At 34.5% G+C, this 14,484-nt stretch overlaps 1 protein-coding gene across 1 annotated transcript in view; it reads right to left on the bottom strand.

The window, feature by feature from the left end:
• Nucleotides 1-14,484, bottom strand: part of LOC143211137 (uncharacterized) — a 505,477-nt gene that overhangs the window by 178,036 nt on the left and 312,957 nt on the right. The window lies entirely within an intron of this gene.

The following is a 14,484-nucleotide window of genomic DNA, read 5'->3' as shown; positions in this document are numbered from 1 at the left end:
TATTGGTACTTCACCTACCGACAATTTCGCAAACCTCTTTAAAATCCAAGATAAAGAGGGTTGGGAACTTCTTAATAAATTATTCAAGACGACTGCGATTACATTCATTGTTCAACAAATTTATAATAGATATTATTGTTTAAGAGAAAATTGTTTTTTGTTACATTCAGCCCAGTAATTAAAAAGGTACGTCAAATGTGAGCTCTCATACCCTACATTTTAACCCTTTGCACTCCGAATTATGTTTCAATTTTTTCTTGCCACAACTCCCTACTATTTTAAATGTTTCGTTTGAAATTTACTTCAAAAATCAGTTTTTTCACTGCTACTTATTTTAAACCATTTTGTTTACTAATTATATTAAATATTACTCAAACTTTGTTGAAATTTGTATGTGTGGAACTTATGTTTTTAACTGCAAAAAATAAGACAAAGAAATAATAATACCAAATATGTTACATATAAAAATCTGTTTTAGATACATTTTTTTGTCTTATATCAAGTCACATTCGACAAAGAAGTGGTGTAAGTCCATTCTTTGTTGTTTCGAGAAAATTAATAGTTAGCATATGAGTCAATTCAAAAATATAAATTAATTATGTCAAATCTGAAAATGTTTCTACTAATTTATCAGTATGTAATTTGATTATATAAATTTCTTTCAGTCGAATATAACTAAAATAATATATATTTACGGGCTGCAAATGGACTTAGAGCATTTTCATAATTAGTCAATTGTAAAAATGATTTAATTCCGATTAAGACAAATTAAATATCACTTCAAATATATTTTGAATTAATCCAATTTTGATTTTAAATATATAATAACAAGAAATAAAATAGGAGTAGTATTTTTTATTTTGAGCGTTAATTATATTTATATATTGTTCCATATTTATATTGTACTAATTGGTACATAACCTCAAAAAACAATACTTTGCACCATGGCGTTTAAGAAACTGCACATTCGACACTGTATTCTTTTTTCATTTGAGTCAAAGAGAAATGCTGTTGAGGCTACGAAAATGATTTGTTCTGCATTAGGTGAAAGTGCTGTAACCTATAAAACATGCAAGAAGTGGCTCCACAGGTTTCGTGGTGGAAATTTTGATCTCAGCGATGGAGAATGTAGTGGAACCGAAAAAAGTGCAGGTCCAGGAATTACAGCAATTATTGAAAGAAAATCCTTGTCAAACACAACAGAAACTTGCTGAGGAAATTGGTGTAACTCAACAAGCAATTTCCGTTCGTGTATTCCTTTTTTGTACACTGAGAAAAAAATCCTGTCGAAACAAAAAAAATATATGTTGATTCAATAAGATGTACTATTGAATAGTGCCAATATCATATGAACTTATTTTAATATTTAATACTATTGAATTTCAATAGCAAAACTCATTTCCGCCAATCATATAAGCGAATAGCTTGACAGCAATGTTTTCAAAAAAATAAGATATGGCCTCAAACCAATTCCAGTATAAATCAATACATTTCTGAAATTTTTTTTAACAACATATCTGATTGAAAGAAAATGAGAAATATTCCGAATAATAATGTACGGTATTGAATCGAATAATATTTTCAATCATTTCATGATAGACAATTCAAATACATCACGATTCGCTTCTAAATTTCATACTATTGAAAAGAATACATTGATATTCATCGAAGTAAAAAAATTACAATAACACGCGTGTTATTGAAGTAACTACTTTTTTTCTCAGTGTATAAATAAAGATGAAAAGTATGCTCAAAGCATTGGCATTTTCTAAGATATTAAATAGTAACTAGTTATAAATAAAAAGTTTACACTAAATTAGTCACAAATTATGTGATATCTTTTTTTTAATGGACTTACACCACTATCAAAATAGACGGTGCAATAATCTGGAAAAAATCATTCAGAAATTAGAGTGGAGCACCGTGTATACCGATTTAAAACAGTTATTTTCGGCCCGGTTTCGAACAGGGAATTCTTACAGCGGCGCCCTAGACGTGTACAGAAGGTCCGTTGGCGGATCGGAACAAAGATGGCATTATTTTCTAGACAGTATTATTTAAGAAAAAAATTATCTTTTGTCACATTCAGCCCAGAAATTAAAGAAGGTAGATAAAATATGAACTCTCAAACCCTAAATGTTAACAAATTAAAATGGGGCACCGTGTATACCGGTTTGAAACTGTTATTTTCGGCCCGGTTTCGAACAGGGAATTCTTACAGCGGCGCCCTAGACGTGTACAGAAGGTCCGTTGGCGATCGGAACAAAGATGGCATTATTTTCTAGACAGTATTATTTAAGAAAAACTTATCTTTTGTCACATTCAGCCCAGAAATTAAAAAAGGTAGATAAAATATGAACTCTCAAACCCTAAATGTTAACAAATTAAAATGGGGCACCGTGTATACCGGTTTGAAACAGTTATTTTCGGCCCGGTTTCGAACAGGGAATTCTTACAGCGGCGCCCTAGACGTGTACAGAAGGTCCGTTGGCGGAACGGGACAAAGATCGCATTATTTTCTAGGACTCCACGGACCGGTGACGCCGCGCGCCGTCGAAAAGAGCCAAGGTGCTCGCGCGAGAAAGGCAACAATGGCGATACATATCCAATTAGCGGGAACGGTACAGCTCGGCGGAATAACGAGCCATTGAAAGAAAATGGACGTGTCGGCTGTGTCGGACAAGGATAGTACGCCGTGCAACAAAACCGACGACCGGGTGGGAAAGAAGAGAGGGGAGACACGTCTCGCGGCCCGTGTCGAAACGTTACTGCCAGGAGTCTCCGGAGAGTCGAAACGATAAGGACACCGTTGCGGACGGTTACGTGACATTTGAGGATTGACATTAAACCGAGGCGAGGCCGTTGCGCCGCGGCTCTCCCCATTCTCAGCGACATTTCGTTAATGCCACGACTACCCGCCTTTAAGGGTGGTTTTTACGAGAAAATCCGCCGGAGACGCAGCCGCGTTTCGACCGCCACGACCGACTGCATAAACCTCTGTACAACGAGCCACGAGCTGATCAGACCACGCTGGACGAGACGCGACATTTTCCAACGAATACCTTCTTCCCATGGGAGAAATTCGGGGATTATCGATTGTACGCTGCCGATTGCTCGATGCTCCCGCACGACGGATCCAGTAATTGATTTTAAGGGCGTCTTCCGGGTTAGCAGCACACTCGCGAAGTAGCCTTGGGAATCGAAAGGTTCGCTGCTGAAGACTTGGCAGGAATCGAAAGAGTTCTTAACCCCCCACCGTATCATTGTCTTCGTGGCTATGCGGATCTTCATGCAAAAGAAAAATTTATTACCTCAACTCTATCCAGCTGGAATTAGATTTTAATTTATTTTCATTTTTTGGTAGTTTAAATACTGTCATACTGTCATTATTAGAGATTCTACGTCTTTAACAATTTCTTAACCCCCATTCGTTGCCCAGAAATAGGTGAATGATAAAGTCGAAGATAATGTTTCATCCATTTTTGTTTTATATACTTAACACCGTCAATTTATGCTTCATTTGTATCGTCATATTTTAAAGAAAGACAAAATAAAAATTGATTACCTCAACTGTAACCAGATGGAATTAGATTTTAATTTATTTTTATTTTTTGGTAGTTTCAATAGGTCGAGAGAATAATGTAACAGTATTTTTAAACACTGCTTTTAAATATTTATTTCGCTATCAGAATTAAAACTTCTTCGTCTTTAATCATTTCTTAACCCCTATTCGTTGCCCAGAAATAGGTGCATGATAAAGTCGAAGATAATATTTCTCCCATTTTTGTTTTATACACTTAACACCGTTCATTTATGCTTCATTTATATCGTCATATTTTAAAGAAAGACGAAAATAAAAATTTATTACCTCAACTGTAACCAGCTGGAATTAGATTTTAATTTATTTTCATTTTTTGGTAGTTTTAATAGGTCGAGAATAATGTAACAGTATTTTAAATACTGTCATACTGTCATTATTAGAGATTCTTCGTCCTTAACAATTTCTTAACCTCCATTCGTTGCCCAGAAATAGGTGCATGATAAAGTCGAAGATAATATTTCATCCATTTTTGTTTTATATACTTAACACCGTCAATTTATGCTTCATTTGTATCGTCATATTTTAAAGAAAGACAAAATAAAAATTTATTACCTCAACTGTACCAAGCAGGAGTCCAATTTAAGTTAAATTTCATTTTTGATAGTCTTGTTAGTAGGTCGAGAATAATGTAACAGTATTTTTAAATACTGCTTTTAAATATTTATTTTGCTATCAGAATTATAACTTCTTCGTCTTTAATAATTTGCGTTTTTAAATCAAAATTCAAAGATAAAATTAAGATATTTATTCATAGGTTTATTGAATAACATGATAAGTCACCTAAAAAATGGCAAAAGTAATAGAAGAGAATGGAAAATATGTTATTGAACAAATCTATGCAAAAATATCCTAATTTTATCCTTGACTTTTAATTTAAAAATGCTACGAACTTCCGTTCCAACCCAGTAGTTGCATAATAAAGTCGAAGATAATATTTCATCCATTTTTGTTTTACACTTTATATCGTCAATTTATGTTTCGTTTATAACTTCGTATTTTAAAGAAATACGTATTTTAAAAAAGGAACGTAAATGCGAGGGAGGTTAAATATTTTTCTACAACAGGGGTACGTATTTTGGTGGTCAATGTTAAAGGGTTCTTAATCATTGCTATAAATAGTAAATGCTATTAATCCCTAAATCCACCGAGCATTCAATCCGACTACCATGTGTGGCCTTATGATAGTGATAAGATTAAATTTATTTAATCTATCTACCCGTGGGCAGATCTTTATAATTTCAATATTTGTAGAATAAAATATACAAAGTCTGTCGTTTGACCGGTAGTAATAGATTTAGTGTTAATAGATAACAATACTATAACAATATTAAGCAACTGTAACAGTTGAATTAATATTCTGAATGTATTATTTGTTTCTAATATGTATGTAAATAATTCGGAGAGCTCGTAATATTACAAAGTTTGTAATACTTCTGTAAATCATTCAGACCTCCAAGATTGTTTGTGTCTCTCCCAGGGAAGCTTTCCCAGTAAACGTTCTGAATAAATTGTTTTCTTGGAACCTGTATTATGCAGGTTCTAAAATATCTGTTACATGAGAACAATCTTTAAAGAATTTCCTGGAGGTATAGCATTTCTGTCTATAAAAATACCATGTGAACTGATATTTTCTCAAACGAAATATAAAATTTGAACTTTTTTGAAAACAAAAGATAATTGTTTGCTTATACATTCTTTATACCTTCCTCTGTTTCAATTCTTTTGATCCTGATGACATGTGTGCTCCAGTCCATAAATATTCGAAGGAATTGTGTATTTACTCTTACGTTGTTATCCAACATGTAGTTATCACTAGACTGTGAATTTTTATGCAGAATAAAAATTGTCTGCGTCAATTGCAAGCAACTCGAGCCACGTAGCAATTTGTTTCTTTCTTCAATAATTTCAAACAATGGAAGATTACACGTGTTTTAAATATAATAAAATATTTATGAGTTTACAATGTCCAATATCTTTAAAAGTCACAAGCACATCAAGATATTATGTATTTTAAACAAATACAACACTTTCGAAAATGTCACTAGGATGAAAACACAATAAAGCAGCATTCAATTCAATTAAACATTAAACAATGAAATTCCTAAGTTTCTATGCGCTACAAATGTATAAAGTTCCGCGGTCCAGCTATCAGAGACCGGGTATCGTCGAACACAAGTGGTCAAACCTGCTGAATGAGTGTGGACATAACTATGATATAACCTGTCTGTAGAAGTTCGCGCATTTATAGCATCCCTCAACTTCCGCAACTCAATAAAATCAAAATTTCAATAAAGTTCCGTACGGCATGCGTATATATTTTGTATTATGAACGTAATCAAACTTTTGGGACAGGGATCACGTGCAATAAAATACAGGTTTATAATATTCAGAATCAGAATTTTAGTGAATCAAAATGCAAAAGTAATATTATGAATTCGTATTTGAATTGGAAAATTGCACATTTTTTATTGAAGTTTCAAATTATTTTGACACAGTCAAGGTAAAAATATAATTTATACAAACGTGGGTACTATGAAACAATGGCGACTTAAATTGTGTCTGTCCCCATTAACAGGTTAAAAATCAATGATCTGCAGTTTAAAATTTTTCTATCCCTCAAATGGCGATTTATGCACGTTATGCAGAGCTGGAACTTCGAACCTGAATAATTGTCATTTTTAAAAATTATAAGAAAGTTCTAGAAACGATTTTGAATCGACTAATCAGTTTTGAAATATTTCGATATATTCTGAAGAATAGTTGAACATTAATGAAATCTCCATTTTGAACTGATGCATAGACTGCGGATTTTATGCATTTATGACAAAAATGGATACGTACAATTTAAAACAGTGGAGGTATTAAGGCCGCCAGTGTATTAGTTTCACCTTAATAAGATAATTGAAAGAAGAATGACATTTTTATTTGGTTCCTGTGTCTTGCAATCAATGCAAACATTTTTTATTTTGCATAAAGATCCGCAGTCTACTGATGAAGGAGAGTCTGTATAATAACGCCGCAGAGAGCAACAATTCGTGCATTCCGATTCACCCTAGTCGAATGATCCCATTAGTCCGCCCATCTGGAAGATTCAACTATTATCAATTTATACGATAAACAATGTCACATATGAATCACCTTAACTTGTTAGGATAACGGAGACTTCGGATAATCAAGGTCCTAATATGTATACAGTTAGGAGCAAAACTGATCACACACACTTTAAATCAAAATAACTTTTTTATGAATGGACCAAACGACTTCAATTTCTCTGTAAGGCTAGAAGAATTAGGTTAGTAAATGACATATAAAAAATATGTTGAAAAAATGCATTTGGTCGGAATTGAGAAAAACAATAGTAAAAATTGATTTTTACGACTTTTTTAGCTGAGCCAATATCGAAAATTTAATAGATGTGTTTCGTCAACTCGTATAAATTATATACGCTCCGAAAATTTCATTGGAATTGGTTAATTGGTTCACGAGCTATAAACGATCAAAAGTGGTAAAAAGGCCAAAAATCTTGAAAAATTGCAATTTTTACCACTTTTGATCGTTTATAATTCGTCAACCAATTATTAACCAATTTCAATGAAATTTTTTATATGTCATTTACTAAACTAATTCTTCTAGCCTTACAGAGAAATCGAAGTCGTTTGGTCCATTCATAAAAAAGTTATTCTGATTTAAAGTGTGTGTGATCAGTTTTGTTTCTAAAACTATATTTACAAATTGAAATTTACCAGAAAAAAACATTTTTCATCCCTCAAATGGAGATGTGTGCACGTTATGCAGAAACTTTGAACCTTTTATTTATTATCTAGTAAAAGTGGTAAGTTTCTAGGAACAAATTTAAGTCGACTAATCAGTTTTGAAATGTTTCGATACATTCTGAAAAATAGTCCAACGTCAATGAAATCTCCATTTTGAACTAATCAAGGAGAGTCCGTATAATAACGTCACAGAGAGCAACAATTCGTGCATTCCGATTCACCCTAGCCGAATGACCCCATAAGTCCGCCCAGCTGGGATGTTTCGTGCTACGCTCGGCAAAGGCTTCAAAGAATACTTTCAACCCTTTCTTAGAGAGACCACTCCATGTCGCAGCGTGTAAAAGGGGGTGCGGAACGACTGTGTATTTCGATAGGTGGCCCACTCGAGAAATCGTGCAGGCTTGTCTATATATTCGCGACGAGAGAGCCCCTAGGCGAATAGGAGGAGGATGCGCATACAGGAAGCATGCTTCCCTTCTTCTCACTTCTTCTCGCTCTCATTTTTTTTAATACTTCTATTCTCATACGTTGGCCTCGCTCGAAAACCCCCTCCCTGTCCCCTCATAAGCGTCAGGGCCAACTGGTTTTTCGAGCATGCTCGTGTTCAGGGTCAACAGTTCCGGAGAAAATGATTACCAATCCAAGCGAGTGTCACACCGCGTGAAATTTTCTCGACGACATATTAGTTCCGGTGACAGGTTTGAATCGATAGTAAACGCTATTCGTGTGCGAACGACAAATTTTGCGGAGCAGGACCGTGTCATCGGCCATGCAGGCCCTTGGCACTGCCTTGTATTCATAGAGTGCCTCCGATCATTTCCACCCTCCTGTGAAAACATGAGTAGACTGCGGATCTGTGTGTAAAATTGAAATTTTCCAGTTCGATCGTGGGAAATTCCATGACAATGTACTAATTCGATCAATCATTTTGATAAATTTATTTGTTGCCCTTTCTTTGTGCGTTTGTTCATTATTTTCGAACTTTACTGAAATTTATGTCACTCTCTGGAATAATCTCCATTCTGTGTATATACTCCCTCAGATATAATTAATGTATCTTCAGTATTATGAGTAGAAGGTTTGCATATAAAATAGAGTTACAATTAATTAATTCTGATATTCATTTGTACACCTAATATCATAACTAGACTGCGGATTTTTATGCATTTATGAAGAAATTGGTTGGGTGAAATACAGTAAAAGATTTAAAAAATTCATGAATTCATGTAACAGCACAATATTTAAAAAATTCAAGGATGTTGTAATGTTGCCTTTAATGTAACATAGTTATTAAGGGATGAAATCAATTTTTATGTTATTCCTGCTTCCCACAGTCAATGCAAAACATTTTTATTTTGCATAAAGATCGAAAGTATAATCATAATATTTTCTTAACAGTTTCACATTGCATTGGGTCAGTATAATTTATTAGAAAATATTAAAAATCGTGAATGTGATTGTTGTAAGAGTTTTTTAATATTCGGATATCAAGAAAAATTCTGTTATTTACTCCGTAGATAGTTTCTATGGTTTTATTCGAAAACCATGATACGTTGGCTCATTGTCAGTGAGGAATTATTGTAATAACAGTCGTCATTATTTAGTTCTGTTTCAACATTTGTACAAGAAACATTGTTGACAGCATAAAAGAGGATAATCATTAAGTATTAATATATAATATTGTACTTTATAAAAATACAATAAATATAACACATATGTACAATATAAATTATATTTTTACGTACATGTATGAATTACAGGGTAACATATACAGGGTGAGTCAATAAACATTTACAATAACATACAACCTGCTGGTTTTATCAAAAAACGTTTTAAACAAATCCTGTTGTATTTTGACAAACAGAAGCCATATTTTGTACATTGATTTACATGTTAGTTCTTAATGACTCACTCTGTACATACACGATATGTTCATTGTGTATTTGAATATGAGTGTGAATTGTGATATGAATATTTTACGAAACCAGGAATTTTATAGAAATTACATACTACAACTACAAGGAAGACAGCAATGGATAGAAAGATAACAGAGGAAAAAAAACTACATTTAAAAATTACAAAGAAGACGGCAACGGATAGAGAGATAACAAAGGAAAATAGAAGCTACATTTACAGTACAGGTAACAATAGATTGAAAGATAACAAAGGAAATAAAATAGTACAATAAATGGTGAATGTAATATCTGCTAAATCCGGTTTTCGAAATGGAACGAAATCTTTCTGGGAATTTCAAATTACGAGATGGATGAAATATTTTTAACATACGGTTAGGAAATCCGACGGACCGGAATTTTATGAAGATATCGCTAAGTGATCTCAATGATGTGTTCCTTTATCTCGCAGTATCGGATTTCATAATAGTGAAGGGGTTATATCTTTGCTCTTGCAGAAAATTCAATATGTCACGGTAACGTGAACACCGTGGCACTCGGAGTGTTAAAAACCGTATTAAAAACACGGACAGCTGCTAATTGGTCTTGACGTGTGCGTATTAAGTAGTTGAACAATTAGGACACGTATCTGTCCGTGGTCGGAATGAATGCTCTCGTTAACATTATCATCGCGCGACCCACCACGTATAAAAACAAGAAATGTAATCAACAGGTGAAGGTGACATCCTTCGGAACTATCGCTGAATAATATCGTGGAACTAATTTATTCGGCGAGTATAAGCCGAGCTCGACCATGTCAACAGCTACGGGAAGAAATGTTGCATTTCAGTTTCATATTGGAATGAAAGACGAAACGTGCATGACAACAAAGTATTTTTATACATATCTGTGTTAGATATAAGCACTTTATATGTGCATTAAAGTACTGATTAATAGACAGCGATTTTATATGCAATTATGGCAAAAAAGAGTAGGTGTAATTTAATTCGGTAAAATCCTTAAAAGAACTTCAAAATACTGTTGCATTGTTTTCAATCTATTAATCATATTAAGAAAGAAAATAAATTTCTATTTCATCCCAGTTTGTTGTAATTCACGTAAAACATTGTGAAGAATAAATATTTTCTTGGGTACGTCTACTGTTTTCTCTATTGCAATTATAAGATATGAAGAACAACTTTTATATTTTAATATGTTGCTATCTTACTTAATAATTGTTGTATAATTTAATTTTCAGATTAGTCTACACGTATTTATACTTCATTATACATGTATAATTCAAATATGTATTGAATATTCATTGAACGACTGATTCTATAATACTACTGGCCTGATGTCAATTGGATAACAATATACAAATTAAGGGATGGAACCACTCTGAGGCGTACAAACGTAAGTAATTTTTTCCAAACTTTAGAGACAGCTGCTAAATGAAAAAATGTATCTTTTTGAGGTATAAAAATGCGACTTGCAGCTTCACATTACGATTTTTGTTAAAGTAAAAATACTACAAAATGGCGAAGCCATTGATATGTTTTGAAACTTTACTTTCTAGAACATCGATTACTGACCGCCATTACTGCGAAGGGCTGGAGCTTTCGAAGTGAAAAATTCCGATTGATTTATTACTAGAAATGTACGATTTAAAATGTAGCATAGGACTGTCAAAAATTTGAATTATAAGGTAGCAATTTGAGGTGAACAAACCTTTGTTTGCTAAAAAGAAGTCACCATCGAATGATTTTGTGAAAAATTAAATAATTAATGCAACAAAGACTGGTTTAGGCAGACTATCTAACACAATTGTTTCTTACACAATTTTTTACATGCCTAAAACAGTGGAAAAATTAAATAAAATGCGATATTTTTTAACCATAATAATGAGGATTAAAGAACACAGATCGGGGATGGAGTAAGACCTCACCATCCAGAATGTTTAATAAATAGATTGCGGATCTTTATGCAAAATAAAACTTTTGTTCATCGATTACAAGAGATTCTGGCGTAAAATAAAAATTGATTACTTCCTTTAGTACTGTTGACAGGACGAAATTAATATGTCCATACTCTTACATTCTTTGAATGTTTCTACCATTTAAAATTGCGGTTGTTTATTTTTCTTATAAATGCGTAATATCTGCAATTTATTAATAAATAATGATCGGTCATACGTTTGCTAAAAAGAAGTCACCATCGAATGATTCTGTGAAAAATTAAATAATTGACGCAACAAAAACTGGTTTATGCAGACTATCTAACACAATTGTTTCTTGCATGATTTTCTGCGTGCCTAAAACAGTGGAAAAATTAAATAAAATTCGATATTTTTTAACCGTAAGGGTGGTCTACCCCATTATGCAAACAAGGAATAATGAGGATTAAAGAACACAGATCGGGGACGGAGTAAGTCCTGGCCATCCAGGATGTTTAATAAATAAAAACCGGTCGCAGGTTGTTACAAATTCCGGACGAATTTATTTAAAAAAATGTGCCGCCGTGGTTATAACTGGCACGTCCGCGCAAAGCGCGTAATAAATTCCACGACATTTACGGCGAGTGATTTAGTAGAAGTGGGGAATAAGAGAGGCAAGTAGCAGCTTTTGCAGCCTCCTGTAAATTCCCCTAATGAAAGTCTCTCGGGGACTTTCCTGTAGGATCGTATTAAACCTGGAACACGGCTACACTGCCTTCAACTCAGTCTTCAAGCGAGGCATCAAGCCAGGAAGCTTCGTAGCTCCGGATTTTCTATTAAATATTCTATCCGACATATTTCCCGTTGCCCTGCTTATCTATTTCCGGTAAACATGTTCCGCTACAACAAAAAAACAGGCAATTTTTCCGAAGGTTCAACAATTTCAAAATATTCTCGCTGATATACAGGGCGTCTCAAAAATTTCGGAGAACTTCTACAGGTTCCTTGAGACATTTGTAGTAACTTTCTCCTTTGCGAAAAAGTTCTCCGTGGATTTATATTGAGGAGTTATTAACGAAAAATGCGGACCAATCGGAGCGCGGCTTTAGCGAACGGACTCTGACTCGGCCAACGGCAACGTCGCGCTCTGATTGGTACGCGTTTTTCGTTAATAATTCGTTAACAAAGCCGAGGAGGAAATTTTCGCAAAGGAAAAAGTTACTTCAAATGATCTGGGGAACCTCTTTCAAGGTTGGACGACATTTTTGACACCCAGTATGCGGTGTAAATATTTGCCACCTTGAAGATACGAACGTAAATACGCCGAATTATTATTTCGGTATTATTGGTTATCATTAGACTGCGGATCTTTATGCAAAATAAAAAATGTTTGCATTGATTGCAGGACACAGGAGCCAAATAAAAATTGTATTCTTCTTTTAATTATCCTATTAAGCTGAAACTAATACATTGATGTCTCCTTAAATGTTTTAAACATGTCCACTGCTTCAAATTATTTATATGTATTTTTGTCATAAATGTATAAAATCCGCAGTCTAGTTATTATATTAGATTAATGCATTAATTATGAGAATCGGAGAATAAACAGTGATCCATCTTGATAGACTCAGTGATCTTTAATTTCTCTGATGATTATACTGTTTTAAATTCGGTCTACTCGTTTGTCTTGTAGATGCAGAAAAAATCCTCCAATAATTAAATCCTCCAAGGATTATATGATAGATTGTGGATTTTCAAAATAAAAATTGCCCAAGTGAACTGTCGGAAACAGAAGTTAAACGAAAATGTATTACTCCTTTTAATAATTTTAATAGCTCGGATGTAACATTCAATTATTCTAATGTCTTTACAATTTTGGGGTGAACTTTACTTTACCGGACTCAAAATTAGTGCCTTTCTCCTACGAATTATGATGTATTTGGTAAGTAATCCAGTAGATTTGTATCCGGCGCGTATGCAGGTGGAAGTTTCGATCCTGTAGGATCAATAGTTAAGAAGCTATGGTCGCTTAAAGTTGAGCATTTTTGACAGGTAAGGGCGCCGCCATATTAGTCTGTAATGACGACCGCGAGCCGCTTACCTTGTCGTCTCCCCAGCCCCCCTCGACATAAACCTAACCAACTCAGTAAACGGCGTGCGACCGTCACTACAAACCAATATGGCGGCGCTCTTACCTGTCAAAAAGCTGGAAATATGCTCAACTTTAAACGACCATAACTCCTCTACTATTGATCCTAGAGGTTTGAAACTTCGATCTGCATCCACGCCGGTTAAAAATCTACTGGATTACATACCAAATACATCATAATTCGTAGGAGAAAGGCAGAAATTTTGAGTCCGGTAGAGTAAAGAGCAGTCCAATTTGGTATTCAGCTAATCCATTTTTGTCATAAATGAATATTTGAGTGGAATGAGTTTAAAAAGAATGTGAAAAGAATGTTAGAGATTAGCAATGAAAATAAATGGAATGTGAATGAAAAATGAGTGAAAAATGAATGAAATTGTTTGAAATAAACAAATAAGTGTACATAAGGGAGCGTTTGTTTGAACCATTGTCAGTTATTTTCTATCCACTGCTGGAACAATATTTGCATCTTGTAGAAGGGGAGTTAAATAAAATGTTTAGGACAGTGATCGCCGAAAACAACATTCGTGGTCGCGCGCGCGCGCGCGACGTGTGTGACTGCCATAAGATCCTGAATGAAACTCCGGGTAGCATAATAGGCCACAGATTGACAGAGTAACTGAGACCCGGGGTCCGGGCATTGGTTTGCGTATTAATCTACACGCGCACGTGTATCTGCCTGTCCCTTTATCTATTCATCTAACCATTTCTCCGGCTATCTACCCTGCGCTCGTCTGGCCGCTTGTCGATGACGGCTTATGCAATGTCGGAAACTGGTCGGATTCATTGGGGCGGGTAATAATATTTTGCAGGGTCGAGCAGGTTCGTTCACTCTGACCCGCTCCCGTCCGTGAACAGGTCGTATCGATTAGCTCCCTATTTCTCTTCTCTCCTCTGCTTTCTTCTTACCTTCCACGTGTTTTCTCGCCTAATAGTCTATCACTTTTCAACTGCACCCTTACTACTCCTTATCTTCCCCCACTTGCATTTGCTCTTGACACCTTCCTCTTTGCTTCCCTCCATCCTTTTTTCTTTCTCCCTCTCAAACGAACAGCAATAAGACTCTTTCTGCTTTCCTCCGTTGACTGCAGATTGAAAATTTCTCATTTTTAACACGTTCGCTACCAGCATTTGTTTTT

The sequence above is a fragment of the Lasioglossum baleicum genome, chromosome 8 (genome assembly GCF_051020765.1).
Source record: "Lasioglossum baleicum chromosome 8, iyLasBale1, whole genome shotgun sequence".
NCBI classification, from domain to species: domain Eukaryota; kingdom Metazoa; phylum Arthropoda; class Insecta; order Hymenoptera; family Halictidae; genus Lasioglossum; species Lasioglossum baleicum.
This window is presented reverse-complemented; position numbering and strand designations above follow the sequence as displayed.